This window comes from Trachypithecus francoisi, unplaced genomic scaffold (assembly GCF_009764315.1).
Source record: "Trachypithecus francoisi isolate TF-2019V2 unplaced genomic scaffold, Tfra_2.0 Contig01474, whole genome shotgun sequence".
Taxonomy (NCBI): domain Eukaryota; kingdom Metazoa; phylum Chordata; class Mammalia; order Primates; family Cercopithecidae; genus Trachypithecus; species Trachypithecus francoisi.
Genome location: NW_022681435.1, coordinates 15789503 through 15803021, shown reverse-complemented (window position 1 = coordinate 15803021; position 13519 = coordinate 15789503). Strand labels below are relative to the sequence as shown.

The 13519-nt window shown below is 35.7% G+C and overlaps 1 protein-coding gene across 3 annotated transcripts in view; it reads right to left on the bottom strand.

Moving 5' to 3' along the window:
- The window catches only part of DOK6 (docking protein 6), a 429154-nt gene that overhangs the window by 260048 nt on the left and 155587 nt on the right, over positions 1 to 13519 (bottom strand). The window lies entirely within an intron of this gene.

Here is a 13519-nt window from a genome sequence, read left to right as displayed (position 1 = left end):
CATTTTACATATTATCTTACTCGCAATCACCTCTTCACTTTGTGTGCCATGATATTATTATTACTTGCTTTTACAAATAGGAAAATATATTGTTTAAATTATACTATGATTTTTCTTATATAGTACCATTATAGATGGTTGCTTTACAAAAGAAAAAATGGATAAATTTAAAAAGTGGAATAAAGACAGTAATTTTGCTAACATAAATTATGGTGCTATATACTCTAAGTCAATCCCAGATCAGTAATACAGGTATTTTTCTTTTTAAAAACATTTATTTATTTTATTTTACTTTCAGTTCTGGGATACATGTGCAGAACGTGCAGGTTTGTTGCATAGGTATACATGTGCCATGGTGGTTTCCTAAGAGTCTGAATCATAACTGCTGTAGAGAAATGGGGAATAAACAGAAATCTGAATTACTGAGTGATCTGCTTTCCATGGCATTATTAAGCCACACAGAATAATTCTTATTGGTGCTAGATATCTAAGATTTTGTAAAATTTTATTTGACTTTAATTCAACTATTAAAAATCAAGTTTACCTCTAGCAGTTTCCTAGAATTTAGACATCACAGCTTTACAGATTCCCTCCACCTGAAAGTCTTAACACCTAGTGCCTCTCACTAATCTCTGGTTTCAAGTTTTCCATTCATAACCAGACCATCCCTCTAGAGACACTCTACACAGATGGTGCATTAGGCTGTGGTCACATTCCCCACTCTTCACCCAACATAAACACGAACTTTTCATTTTCCATTTCTTTGAGTCTTCCCTGAGACACTTGCATGTGATAATATAAGTAAATCAATCAGTAAATGATTGTGAATTAAGGTGTCACTGTCCTAGAAACTGATACGTATATTAGTAAGTGCTTAATGTTCAAAAAACTGAGACCTCTTCCAGATAAGAGATTGAAGATGGATGAATACATTAATGAATAGATAAGATACCTTAATCTAAACAAATCATGATCACTTTGCGAACTTCCAGCAGGTATTTCAAGAAACACCAAGCCCTTTAACAGCTTTCACATCTCATCACATAAGTGCTCATCCAAGCATAGGGCCATTTCTTCTTGGAATTAAAATGAGGGTAGAGTGTCCAACAGAACATTATGCCCATGTGCCATTTCTGCATTGACCAATGCCTTTTCTTCTAGTTTTGAAGAAATAGTGTATTTATAGATGGCTGTTTTTCACAAGGATGCCTTTTTTTTCCCCAACTGTCTCAGATGTTTGCTTTACCTAAAGATAAATACTGCCAATGCCAAACAAAGAGAATAAAGTGATGTTTTCACTGTTGGGTTATGTAACAGGGAATTTAGAAGTGAGATTGGTCCCAATACAAGCATCGCTTTTCTGGCATCATGCAGTTTTTATCCCTGGAACTTCACATCGTTCTATCTTCATTCATCCTTCTAAGGGATTTTATTTATATTTTCTTCCCTGTAGATAGAACTCATATTTATTTTATTAAAATGTCTATAAACTGCTCCTTTTTCATCTGCTTAGAAAATTAAGGAAAATTTATTAGCTGATTCTATGTAAATTGCTCTAGTTCAGTTTTCATTGAGGATAAATTTGTTTTGAATATCTGCTATGACAATTATATACAGCTACATTTTCAACCCTAATGCATTTTTAATAACTTCCTTCAGCAGCTAGTGATTTGAATTTCAAATTTCTTTCTGACAAGAAGTTTCTAAAAAGTATATACCATTTTCTAGCAGTTTCATATAAAAATTGATTTATGCTGCAAGATCTCTCTCACAGTAAACATATCAAATGTCTAAATGATACCATTAATACTCATAAGCTAATATACAAAAACTTCTGTGATATGGATGTTCCAGATAGGGCAGAACACAAAGTTAAAGTTGGTAAAGAAATAATTGTATCCTTAGCTTATTTTTTTCAGAAATCTCTCATTTAGGTTGCAAACATTTCATTCATTTGATTGATTATTTTAATTTATTGCTATTGAGTGTTATAGCAGATTTTAGGGTATATCAAAGTAACTGGTTAGTTACATGTTTACGATATTTAAACACTGACAAATAAAACAGTTTGAGAAATCCACACTAGTCTATCTCCCTAAGCCATCTTGATAATGAATATTTTTTCCTAATTCTGAAGATCCAATATTTGGACTGGCCATTAATTAGCTAAGAGAAAACAGATTTCGCATCTCGCCTTTCTTATAAAAGGAGCTTCCTTTATTTACCTGACCCTCAGAGGCAACTATGACGAAATTTACAACTTAGCCAATGTTCACTTCTGAAGAAAAAGGACTAATGAGTCTAGAAATAGAGCAAGCCATGAGGAATTATGATTTAGTCCATGATTTTGTAAGAGCAAGAGTACACTGGAGCATAAAAATATTTAAAAACTTCTGTGATATTTTTTGCCTTGATGGCTGATTGTCTAGGCCTTGGACAAAGTAACACCATCTGATCCCGACGGTGACATTCAAGTCACCCACAGCCACCTGTCCTGTCCCACGGAGATATCCACAGCCTCCAATAATGTGCTTTCTCCTTCTCCTTTGTAAATATCAAAATTTTTAAAGTTTTCTCTTTGGTAAAATAAATATATTCCCTCTTTAGAATTATTACTATTTCCTTGGTATTGATAATTACTATAACCTTTGCGGTTTAGTCTTTTAACATTTATTCCACTAACAGCTACTCATTTAAGTGGCACTCTTCGCAATTTTTAAAATCATTTCTTAGATGAGGTTTTTTTTCCTGTCAGGGATCAACTTTTTTTATTTGTAGCTCTCAATAATCTTAGAATTGAAATACCTGTGAAATACCATGGATGTTACTCTAAGGCTTGATACCAAACCCTATGTCATTTAGAGAAAAGGGCTTATTACAAAGTTTAATTTTGCATGGATCTGCTTTTACAGATGGGCTTTGATATACACCCACCTTAACCTTAATTCTATTCAGTAGGTTTCCTGGACAATTTCACTACAATCTGCTGTACTTCTAATTGCTTAATGAAATGAAAATATATACCTGAATATACCATAGATGCGTCATACTATGCCAAGGATGACATTTTTCTTCACCAGTGAAAACTGCTCCTCCTCATATGGTAACTGTTTCTGTGAATGGGAAATCATTCATCCACCACCCTGTCTTGAAAAGATCAGAACTTTCATTCCTCTCTCTTCTATTTCCCCTATACATAGTCAGTAACAAAGTCTTTTTTAAAAGTTTTATTTGTATAAATTTAGGGAATACCTGTGCAGTTTTGCTACATGAATATGCTGTGCAGTGGGGAAGCCTGGGCTTTTCACCATGGCCTGAAGAGTGTACACTGCATCCATTAAGTAATTAATTCTACTTGACTGTGCCTGGAAAATGTCACCTAAATCTATCTCCTCCTTTCCATTCACCTACCTTTCTCCATTCAGGACTCTGACATCTATTTTTGGGAAGTGGAAACATTATAATATTGAATTAACTAGTTTCTCTGTTACGTAGTGTATTGCCCCATCCATTGGCTGTGACACCACAAAAATGGATTTTTTCTGAAATACCTATTTGAGACTATGACGAAGCATTTTAACCCTTTCACAACTCCCCTATTGCCTAAAGATAAAAACTAAATTCGTAGTAAGTTATTTATACCCCGTTATTGCCCCATGCGCTTCTTTTGGGCTCATCTTTCCCACTCTAGGCCTCCTTTCAGAGCCTGCCAACACTAGATGACTGAAATTCTCTTCAAATTATCGTGCAATGTAGCTTTTCAGTACTTGTGGTCACATTTTTCTTCATATAATGCATTCCCCCCATTATTTTACTTGGTCAAAACTAACTAAACTTAAGAAGTCCCTTAAGTGTCAAGTCCTTGGTAAAGTCTTAGTTGCCAGAAGCAGAATGAACTGTTCCTGTGTACTTTTAATATTGTACTCTGCATTTAATCATATTTCGTTATAGTTAGCTATTTATAAACCTTACTTCAGATTGTAAAATTTAAAATAATAATGATAATAACTCTTAGTGTTGACTGACTCCTCCAAACATTCTTAAAATTTTTATATGTAGAACCTTATTCAAGTCTCCTACTGGTCCTAGAAGATTAGGACACTTACTGTCCCTAGTGTACAAACAAGAAGAGTATCCTCTTCATTTTCTGAAACTTGGGGTCTGTGTTATCACTACACATAGTAGTCTCACAAAGATTTATATTACATTATATGATTATATTCATAATCATATTGCATTCATCATATATGAATTGGGCTTAATAGCAACTCTCCAATAAGGAAGGCAGATCTCTTTTCCTTTGTAGCACAGAGGCAACAACTTCTAGAGATAGATGTGCCCACATGTTACTTATCTCACTCAACAAGTGCATATATTTATATTGATGGCTTTTACCTTAATTTGAGCAATTCAGAGTTGCTTAATAGTAATATAATTTTGATGACTAGGAAGAGTAGATCATATTTGAATGATAAGGAGTGGCATTATAGAATAACAAAAGAATAGTGAAAGAGAATTTGAGGAAAACCAGATGTACATCCTAAGGGAAAAAGAGAAACAGAAATTATAATCATTGACTAGTTAAGATACTGGAAAGAAGAGACATAGTAAGGTTGAGACAAAGACACAAGTCTTAGGTAATATTTACTAAAATAAAATCAAAATCAGAAAAGAGGCCTTGTATACACTCCAAAAAAAAAAAAAGAAAATCTTAGAATTTTTGCTACTGATGAATCATGCCTATGTTATTTTTCCATGTCAGGATTGGTTGAACTTTGCTGTTTTGGTTCACAATGCATCACAGAAAAAAATAAAATAAAATTCCTGAAGGGAAACTTAAGTCACTGGGAAAGTGAATTAGCCTTTCCAATGTTATGAAAGTTGTAATAATAAAAACTTTCACCTTCATAGCATTGCCAAAGAAGGTAAATTTTAGCTGTCATATCTACTGAAGATAGTTACAAAAGAGCTTCAGGGAGCTTCAATTTAAAAAGTCTGTAGTTTTTAATTACAAGATAATTTCCTTAACTGTTCCTGTTCTCATTGTGCTCTTCATGCTGTTTTACCACTTGATTTTCACACACTGGAGGGAAAAATCACACACAGAGTGTGTGTGTTTCTGAAATATTGATCACAGTTTTCCAGTATTAATTTTTATCCAACCTACTTATATCAATACCCATATTCTCTTCCAGTTTTTTTTTTTGTTAGAATTAATGAAGTATCCCAGGTTCTGTCAAAGAAAAAACCCTATAATTATGCACATAACCTTTCTCCTCATCACATTTCCTGCTTACTAGATCATTCCCATAGGCCTACAGGTGTGTTACCTGGAGGTAACATATATGTCATATTTGAAAACACACCTGCTACATGTTGTGGCTCAAAACTTCTTGAAAACGTTTGCTAAGTAGCTGACTCTTTCTCATCCGTCATTCTCTTATAGGCTCCTTCAAGTAAACTTAGTCCCCATATTTGAATGAAACAGCTTTTGTCAAAGTCATCAAGGACCTCCGTGTCGTAAATACAATGGTCTCTTTTCTTTCATATTACTTAATCTCTTGTTGGTGTTACCCATAATACCATTTGCTCATCTTTATAAATAGTTTTCTCTTGGTTTCCAATGATCTACTCTTAATGTTATTTCTCACGTTTTACTGTGTGTGTGTTTTTTTTCCCTAGACTTCTATTCTGTCCCTTTTTCCTTCACTAGTCTTCCAAACGTTGGATTGCTAATTCTTCTTTTTCTTCTCTGTCTTTTCCAAGGACATTTTATCCAGAACTATAGCATAAGGTACTATCAAAATGCCAAAGATAACCAAAGGAACAACTTTAGCAGTGACATTTCCCTCACTTCAGCCCATAACTACTTACCTAATTGACTACTTGACATTTCAGTTTGAATGCCTAATAGACATTTGAAATTTAACATATATAAAGTAAAAGCTCGTGATTTTTACCCAAAGCCAGATCTTCCAGGCTCCCTCATCTCCATGAACTGCATCATCCTTGACATTGTTGCTCAAGCCCAAACCCCAGGATCATGCATGAGTTCTACCTTTCTTTCACACCAGACACTTAATTCATAAGTAAGTCCAACTTACACACCATATCCAAAATACTTACACACCATATCCAAAATACATCCTTTTACTCAAAAACAATGAAATTAGGTTTATTGCTATCTATTTTTGTTATCTTTCAGTTTAGAATATTTGCCTTTGTGATATCTACTTAGCCCTTTTCCATAATGCTCCTTGGCGTATGGTAATTTTCAAATATTTAGCGCTTTCTAGATAATACATTGTTATTAGTTTCTCATTTAAAACATCTATGGTCAAAGAACACAATACTTTTCAGTTTATTAAGACTTGTTAATATTCTTGAATGTGGTCTACTTTGTTGACCATAACATGTGCACTTGAAAGTAACCTGTATTCTATAGTTGTTTTGTGTATTGGTATAAAAGTATCAAGTCAAAGTGGTTGATTGTGTTAAGTTTGATCTCATGTCCTTGCTGATACATATATTTTTTCTAGCTAGTCTATCATTTGGTGAGAAAGGGACGGGGTTACAATCTTCAATATAGTTGTGAAATTGTTTCTTTCTCCCTTTAAATCTGTCAAATTTGCTTCATGTATTTTTAAGTTCTGTAATTAGTTCCATAAAATTTGTGATTTTTATTTGTCCTGATGAATTGATACTGTTGTTATCATGAAATAACCTGTTTATCTTTGGTAATACTCTTTGTCTGGAAGTCTATTTCATCTGATTTAATACAGCCACTCCAAATTTCTTACGATTACTATTTTCATGGTCAATCATTTTTTCCATCCATTTGCATTCAGCCTATCTGTATATTTAACGTGCATTTTTTGTAGACAGCCTATTGTTAGGTTTTGATTTATTTCCATTCACATAATTTTTCCTTTTTAATTGGAATGTTTACTAACACAATGTAATTATTCATGTGATTGACTTTAAATAAACTATTTTCTTCTTTGTTTACATTTTTGCATATTTTTGTTGTTGTTTTACCTCTTTTCTCCTTTCTTATTTTCTTCTGGAATTTTTTAATGTTTTTTAAAATTCAATTTTGGTTTATTCACTTTTGAGCTATATATTTTTACATTAATTTAAAAATATTATTCTAAGGATTACAGTAAACCCCTTAATTTTTCCAAGTCTACTTATACTTAATATTGTACCACTTTATGTAAACCATGAAAATCTTACAATGGTGTGAGTCCGTTTTACTCACCAACATCTTTACATTATATTGATCACATATATTACATATTCATACATTATAAATCATGTATACATATATAATGGCAAAGTTAGTATTTTATATTTACCTATATATTTATCATTCTTGATTCCCTTCATCTATTCCTGAAGAGTCAAGTCCTCTGGTATAATTTGCCTAAAGAACTTGCTTTAACACTTTTGGAGTATAGATCTGAAGGAAATAAACAACTTTAGGTGCTTTTTCTTTTTAATCTGAAAGTGATTTTATCTCACCTTCAATTTGAAGGATATTTTTGCCAGACATAGAATTTTTGGCTGAAGATACGTTGTTTTTTTGGTCACCCTAAAAGATGTTCCACAGCCTCTTCTGGCTTCGAAGACCACTGGCTCCCAGGATGTCATGTCATTGTTCTCTGGCTGCTTTGAAGATTTTCTTTCTCTTTTATGAAAGACCTAGTAGGGTCGGGCGCGGTGGCTCAAGCCTGTAATCCCAGCACTTTGGGAGGCCGAGACGGGCGGATCACGAGGTCAGGAGATCGAGACCATCCTGGCTAACACGGTGAAACCCCGTCTCTACTAAAAATACAAAAACTAGCCGGGCGAGGTGGCGGCGCCTGTAGTCCCAGCTACTCGGGAGGCTGAGGCAGGAGAATGGCGGGAACCCGGGGGGCGGAGCTTGCAGTGAGCTGAGATCCGGCCACTGCACTCCAGTCCGGGCGACAGAGCAAGACTCCGCCAAAAAAAAAAAAGAAATACCTAGTAGGCATGATTCTTTTTCCAAACATCCTGCTTCACGTGCACTGAATTTATTACATCTGTGAATTCATGTCTTTCACCAAATTTGGGAATTTTATAGCCATTATCTTTTTCAAAAAATGTTCTGCCTCATTCTCTTCTTTCTTTGCAATGGGAATACTAACTAGGAAATTGTCCCTTAAGTCCTAGAAGCTGTTTTACTTCTTTGTTTTTTAAAAATTCTCTTTTTCATAGCCAGTGATTTTGTTGTTGTTGTTGTTGTATCTTCAAGTTCACTATTTCTTCTATTATTTTCTTCCTGCTATGAATCCTAACCAGTGAAATTTTAATTTTGGATGTCTCGTAGTTCTAAAATTTCCATTTAGGATTTCTCTTTTTTCTCCTTTTTGCAGGTGAATTTTGTTTTTGCTTTTTTAAAAACTATATTGTTTAACTTTTATTTTAGGTTAGGGGTGTATGTGTAGGTTTGTTATACAGGTAAACTTGTGACTGGGGGTTTGGTGCATAGCTTATTTCATCACCCAGGTACTAAGCATAGTACTCAACAGTTTTTTTTTCCCGAAACTTCCTTCCATCCATCCTCCTCCTTCAAGTAAACCCCAGTGTCTGTTGTTCCTCTCACTCTGCCCCTATGTTCTCATTATTTAGCTCTCACTTGTAAGTAAGAACAGGTGGTATATGGTTTTCTGTTCCTGCATTAGTTTGCTAAGGATAATGGACTCCAGTTCCATCCATGTTATATATGATACGTGTGCTTGTGCCTTTATGGTAGAACTACTTATATTTGGATTTCTTTTAAAAATTTTTTTGTTTTTCTGTCAAAAATACTTTTTTTTAAAATTAAAGGAGTAATGATATTTTCATTCACTTCATCAAGCATAGGCATAGTAACTGTTTTTAAATCCCATTCTAATAATTCAGAATCTGAATCATATCAGGTTGAACATTTGCTGATTTTCTTTTCCTTTTAGATTGGACTCCATTTTCATAGTATTTTTTATCTTGAGGAATTTTGGATTTTATATTGGACATTGTAATTGTCATGCGTAGCCTCTGGATTCTGTTACATTTCTCTGAGATGGTTACCGTTTTGTTTCAGCAAGCAACCCCCTTGCTTAGACTGAACTGCCAAATGCTACACCTGTGGTGGGGTGTGGCTCAAACTTCAGTCAGATGCTTAAGCTTTAGTTGTGAGTTGCTTTCAATTTGCACTTCATAGCTGGTTCAAGGGTCAGCCACACTCGCATTCTGAGTTTATGTACATATTTATGAGCTCCCCTTCTCTAGCATTCTCTTTGGTGGAGTTTCTTCCTCCCTTTCTGGCAGCCTAGGTTTCTCCTGGTTTCTGAACGATGATGCCAAGTCTCTCTGTGGTTGTTTTAGTCAGTGGTTCCCAACCTGTTTGGCACCAGGGACAGGTTTCATGGTAGACAATTTTTCCATGGACCAGGGGGTTGGTGGGGGCTGGGGGACAGTTTAGGGATGATTCAAGCATATTATATTTATTGTGTACTTTATTTCTACTATTATTACATTGTAGTACATAATGAAATAATTATACAACTCACCATAATGTAGAATCAGTGGGAGCCCTGAGGTTGTTTTACAGCAACTAGATGGTCCCAACCGGGGGTGATGGGAGACAGTGACAGATCATCAGGCATTAGATTCTCATAAGGAGCCCACAGCCTGGATCCCTTTCATGTGTAGTTCACAATAGGGTTCGTGCTCCTATGAGAATCTAATGCCACCACGGATCTGACAGGAGGTGGAGCTCAGGTAGTAATGCCAGCCATGGGGAACAACTGTAAATAAACACAGATGAAGCTTTGCTCCCTTGTCTGCTGCTGCTCACCTCCTGCTATGCAGCCTGGTTTCTAACAGGCCACAGACCAGCACTGGTTCATGCCCTGGTTGTTGGGAACTGCTGGTTTTAGTCATCCCATTGCCATGGCCAATATTGCTTTGGTGTGACTACATCTGCCCCTAGCCTAAAGCTGCACCCAGAGAAAGGGAGAAGCTGTCATTCACTTGTTTCCAGACCTGACTTTCCCCCACAAATGACTTGCTTTTTTCAGGGACCCAGGGACTTGTTTGTTTTTGTATTTTGTCCAGTGTTAGATAAATGGATGTGCTTTGGTCAAGAACAGGCCGACGTAAACAGCCTGCATAACTCAGCAGGATTGGAGTGCAGGCGCACAATTCCATGCATTATGTAAACACAGCTATGTGGCCATAACATGGGAAGGTTCATCACCTGGCTCGGAGCCACTATTGTTTGCAAAAGGTATAACTGCCCTGCTGACACTGTGCATATGGCATGCCCAGAGGAAGAAAGAGAGCCAGAGTAGTCTTTGCAAAATTTGTTCGTTTTGCAGTCGATCACTGGGGAGTCAGGACACAGGTCGGGCTTGTACCCAGGCAGACAGGGAAGCTGCTGACTCTGTAAGGGAGAGCCGGTTGTCTGAAGGCAGGCAGCAGGGAGCCAGAAACCAGCTTGGGCTGAGAGGGAGAGAGTTACGCTGCTGACCCTGAAAGGGAGAGCCAGCCATGCAGCTGTGAGTGGGAGCAGCAGGAGCCACAGAGGCTGCTGAGAAGGTCACAGCTGGAGCAAGCAGCCGAGATAAAGGTGGACAATGTAAGTAAGCTGCTGATGAGACAGACAGTGTGAGAAAGCTGCTGAATAAAGCCATGTGTCTTCTACCTGTCATTTCTTGAGTGTTCTTCCAGCTCCCTAACCCCAACCACTCACTCCCCTTGAATCTCAGCTGGGGCTTGAACATGACATCCAGAGTTTCTATATGTCATCTGTGGGAGAATTATACTGTCAGAGGATCACTGTTGTGTACAGGAAATGAAAACATAAAGTGGTATTTTAAGACTATAATGCCAGACCTGCGCTTAAAACCCTGTCATTGACTCTCTTCACTTATAGTTTAATTTAGTTTTTATGACCTCTTTTCCTACACTCCAGTCACAACAGATCTCTTTCAGATCCTTGATCACACTGAATTGTTTCTATCTCATTTTTATTGGTAATGGTTTTTAAATTTTTTTCTTTCCTCTTGGAATTATCTTTCTTTATATCACTGAATTTGTTAAGGACTGACTTATTTTTTCAGTTGTCTTAGCCTACTCATATCTATAGCTGTTATCCATTAATTCTGTATTATATTATCCTATTTTTTTAAAAAGATGCATTTATTACATATTTACATTGTTTTATGTTATTAAGAAGTGAAGACCAATGATAGACTAGAGCACCATCTTTCCAATACTGCATCCCCAGTGCATGGCCCAGTGCCACATTCATGGTAAGGGCTCCGTAAACACGTCTGATGGTAATAATGAATTGGAGTTCCATACCAGGCTAACGGATAGGCCATGTTTTGACAATTCACAGAATAACTCAAGGAATGAAGTTTGCCTTGAAATTCACAGCTCGCAGTGGAAGCCAAATAATTTTTAATAAGGCAGTCTGTAAGATAAATAGGAGTTAGCATTTTGTTTAGCTCTGAGCACTGCTGTGGAGTGCCCGTGATTGCCTCTGTAGGGTAAGGAGTGGGCAAGGTAGCAAAAAGAAAGAGAATATAAAATAAGGAGTAAGGTCTGTTTCACATGCCTCCTAGAGATTACCCTTTTTCTTCATTTGGCTGACACATTACCACCACTGGTTTGGCCATTCAAATATCATCTTTGCAGAGAAGTTTTACCTAATTTCCAAATTAGGGAAAATGCTCTTTCTTCAGCAATCTGTGAATACTTCTCCATCTGTACCTGCTATATTGAATTGAAGTTACTTGTGTATTTGTGTCTTTTCCACTAGAATGCAAGCTTTTTCGGGGCAAGACTGTGTCTCACGCATCTTTGAATCCCCAACCAGGAGTGGAATGCCTAGCATAGAGCAGATACTCCATGCCCATCTGTGTCCAAATTACCAATCCTTATAGTGAGGTTAGAGTACTAGAGTGTGTCTATTTTTTTTGGATAAAAGATAGCTGAGTCCAGAGATAAGATAATAACGCTTCTTGACAATTTTTCCTGCTTCATTTATAAGTAAAAATAAAGCAAGCTGTACTGGCTAGAGAGTTCCAACTAGTATATGTCACTAACCAGCAGGCAGGAACTCTGACCAGGCATCCAAAGAAGATAGAATATACTCAGCCCATCAAAATTTTACTCACAAACTAAATATCATGGGCTCACATTTTTACAACCGGCAGTTCCTCATTAAGTTAGGTTTAACACTATTGCCAAAGTCATAATCATAGTTATAACACAAACATACCAGTAAGACTTTAGAATTCAAATGCATATAATTAGATTGAGAAGTATTATACTGGCTGTTTTATGATAGCATATATCACATAATCTTTAGAGATATATAACAATTTTAAAATTCATCTACTCATGAGAAAACCAAACATCCATGAGCTAGTAAGTGATGGGACAGGAACTTTAACTTGTATTCTCTGGCAGTAATCTATATTAATATATGTAATACTTCAATGGGTATGGTAGCTCATGTCTGTAATCCCAGCACTTTGGGAAATCAAGGCAGGAGGATTGTTTGAGATCCAGAGTTTGAGACCAGCAACATAGCAAGACCAATGTCTATTTATATTTAAAATATTTTTAAAATTATATATATGTGTGTATACGTATATACATATATATATATATAGAGAGAGAGAATGGTTCCTAGACAGTTTTACAAACTCAAATTTTAAATGGTTACTAGTTAATATTCATAATAGTAATAAATACTAGTTATTATCAAATAATCTATTTTTCAAAAAGAAATTAGAACAATATATTACATAAAATAAAATTCCACAAATTCATTACATTATCGAGGAAAACTTACTCCATGTATGACCAATGAGAAATTAAAATCTTTACCGCGCATTCTACCAGTAAGCAACACTGTTCTACAACTCTGAGTTTTGATCACGAATCCTTTGCATCACTATAAAATACCTAGCTGTGTTTTGATGTTATCATGAAAGATATACTTAGCATCATTTCGGGGTTGTGCTTTACATTCTTTTCATTCTTAGGAAATTGATACTTTATTCCTACTGTTTATGCCTTATCTCTACACATCGGCATATTTGATGATCCTTTTCTTGTTAAGGAGTTTACAAAACAGCAAATGCAATACACGTTAACAATATCGTTAGCACTGTTAAAGGCAGCCCCCTAAATTTTATCTAGTAAATATTGTTCACAGTTTACATCAAGTAACAAATGCATAATGAACCTGAATAGAGAGAAAATACCTACTCAGCACCTTAGAAAATGATTTGGTTGAGTTATGAGTCATCTCATTTTGCAAAGTAGCAATAAAAATGAGTCTTTGATTTTGCAGAGGTATCACTGGCATTTACAACAGATAATTAAAATAAAGGAGAAAAAAACGTTTGCATTTTATCAGAAAAGGGCATTTTTCCCAAGCCATTAATTTTTGCCACTGCAGATTTCATCTATCAAAGAAATACCTCCACAAGTC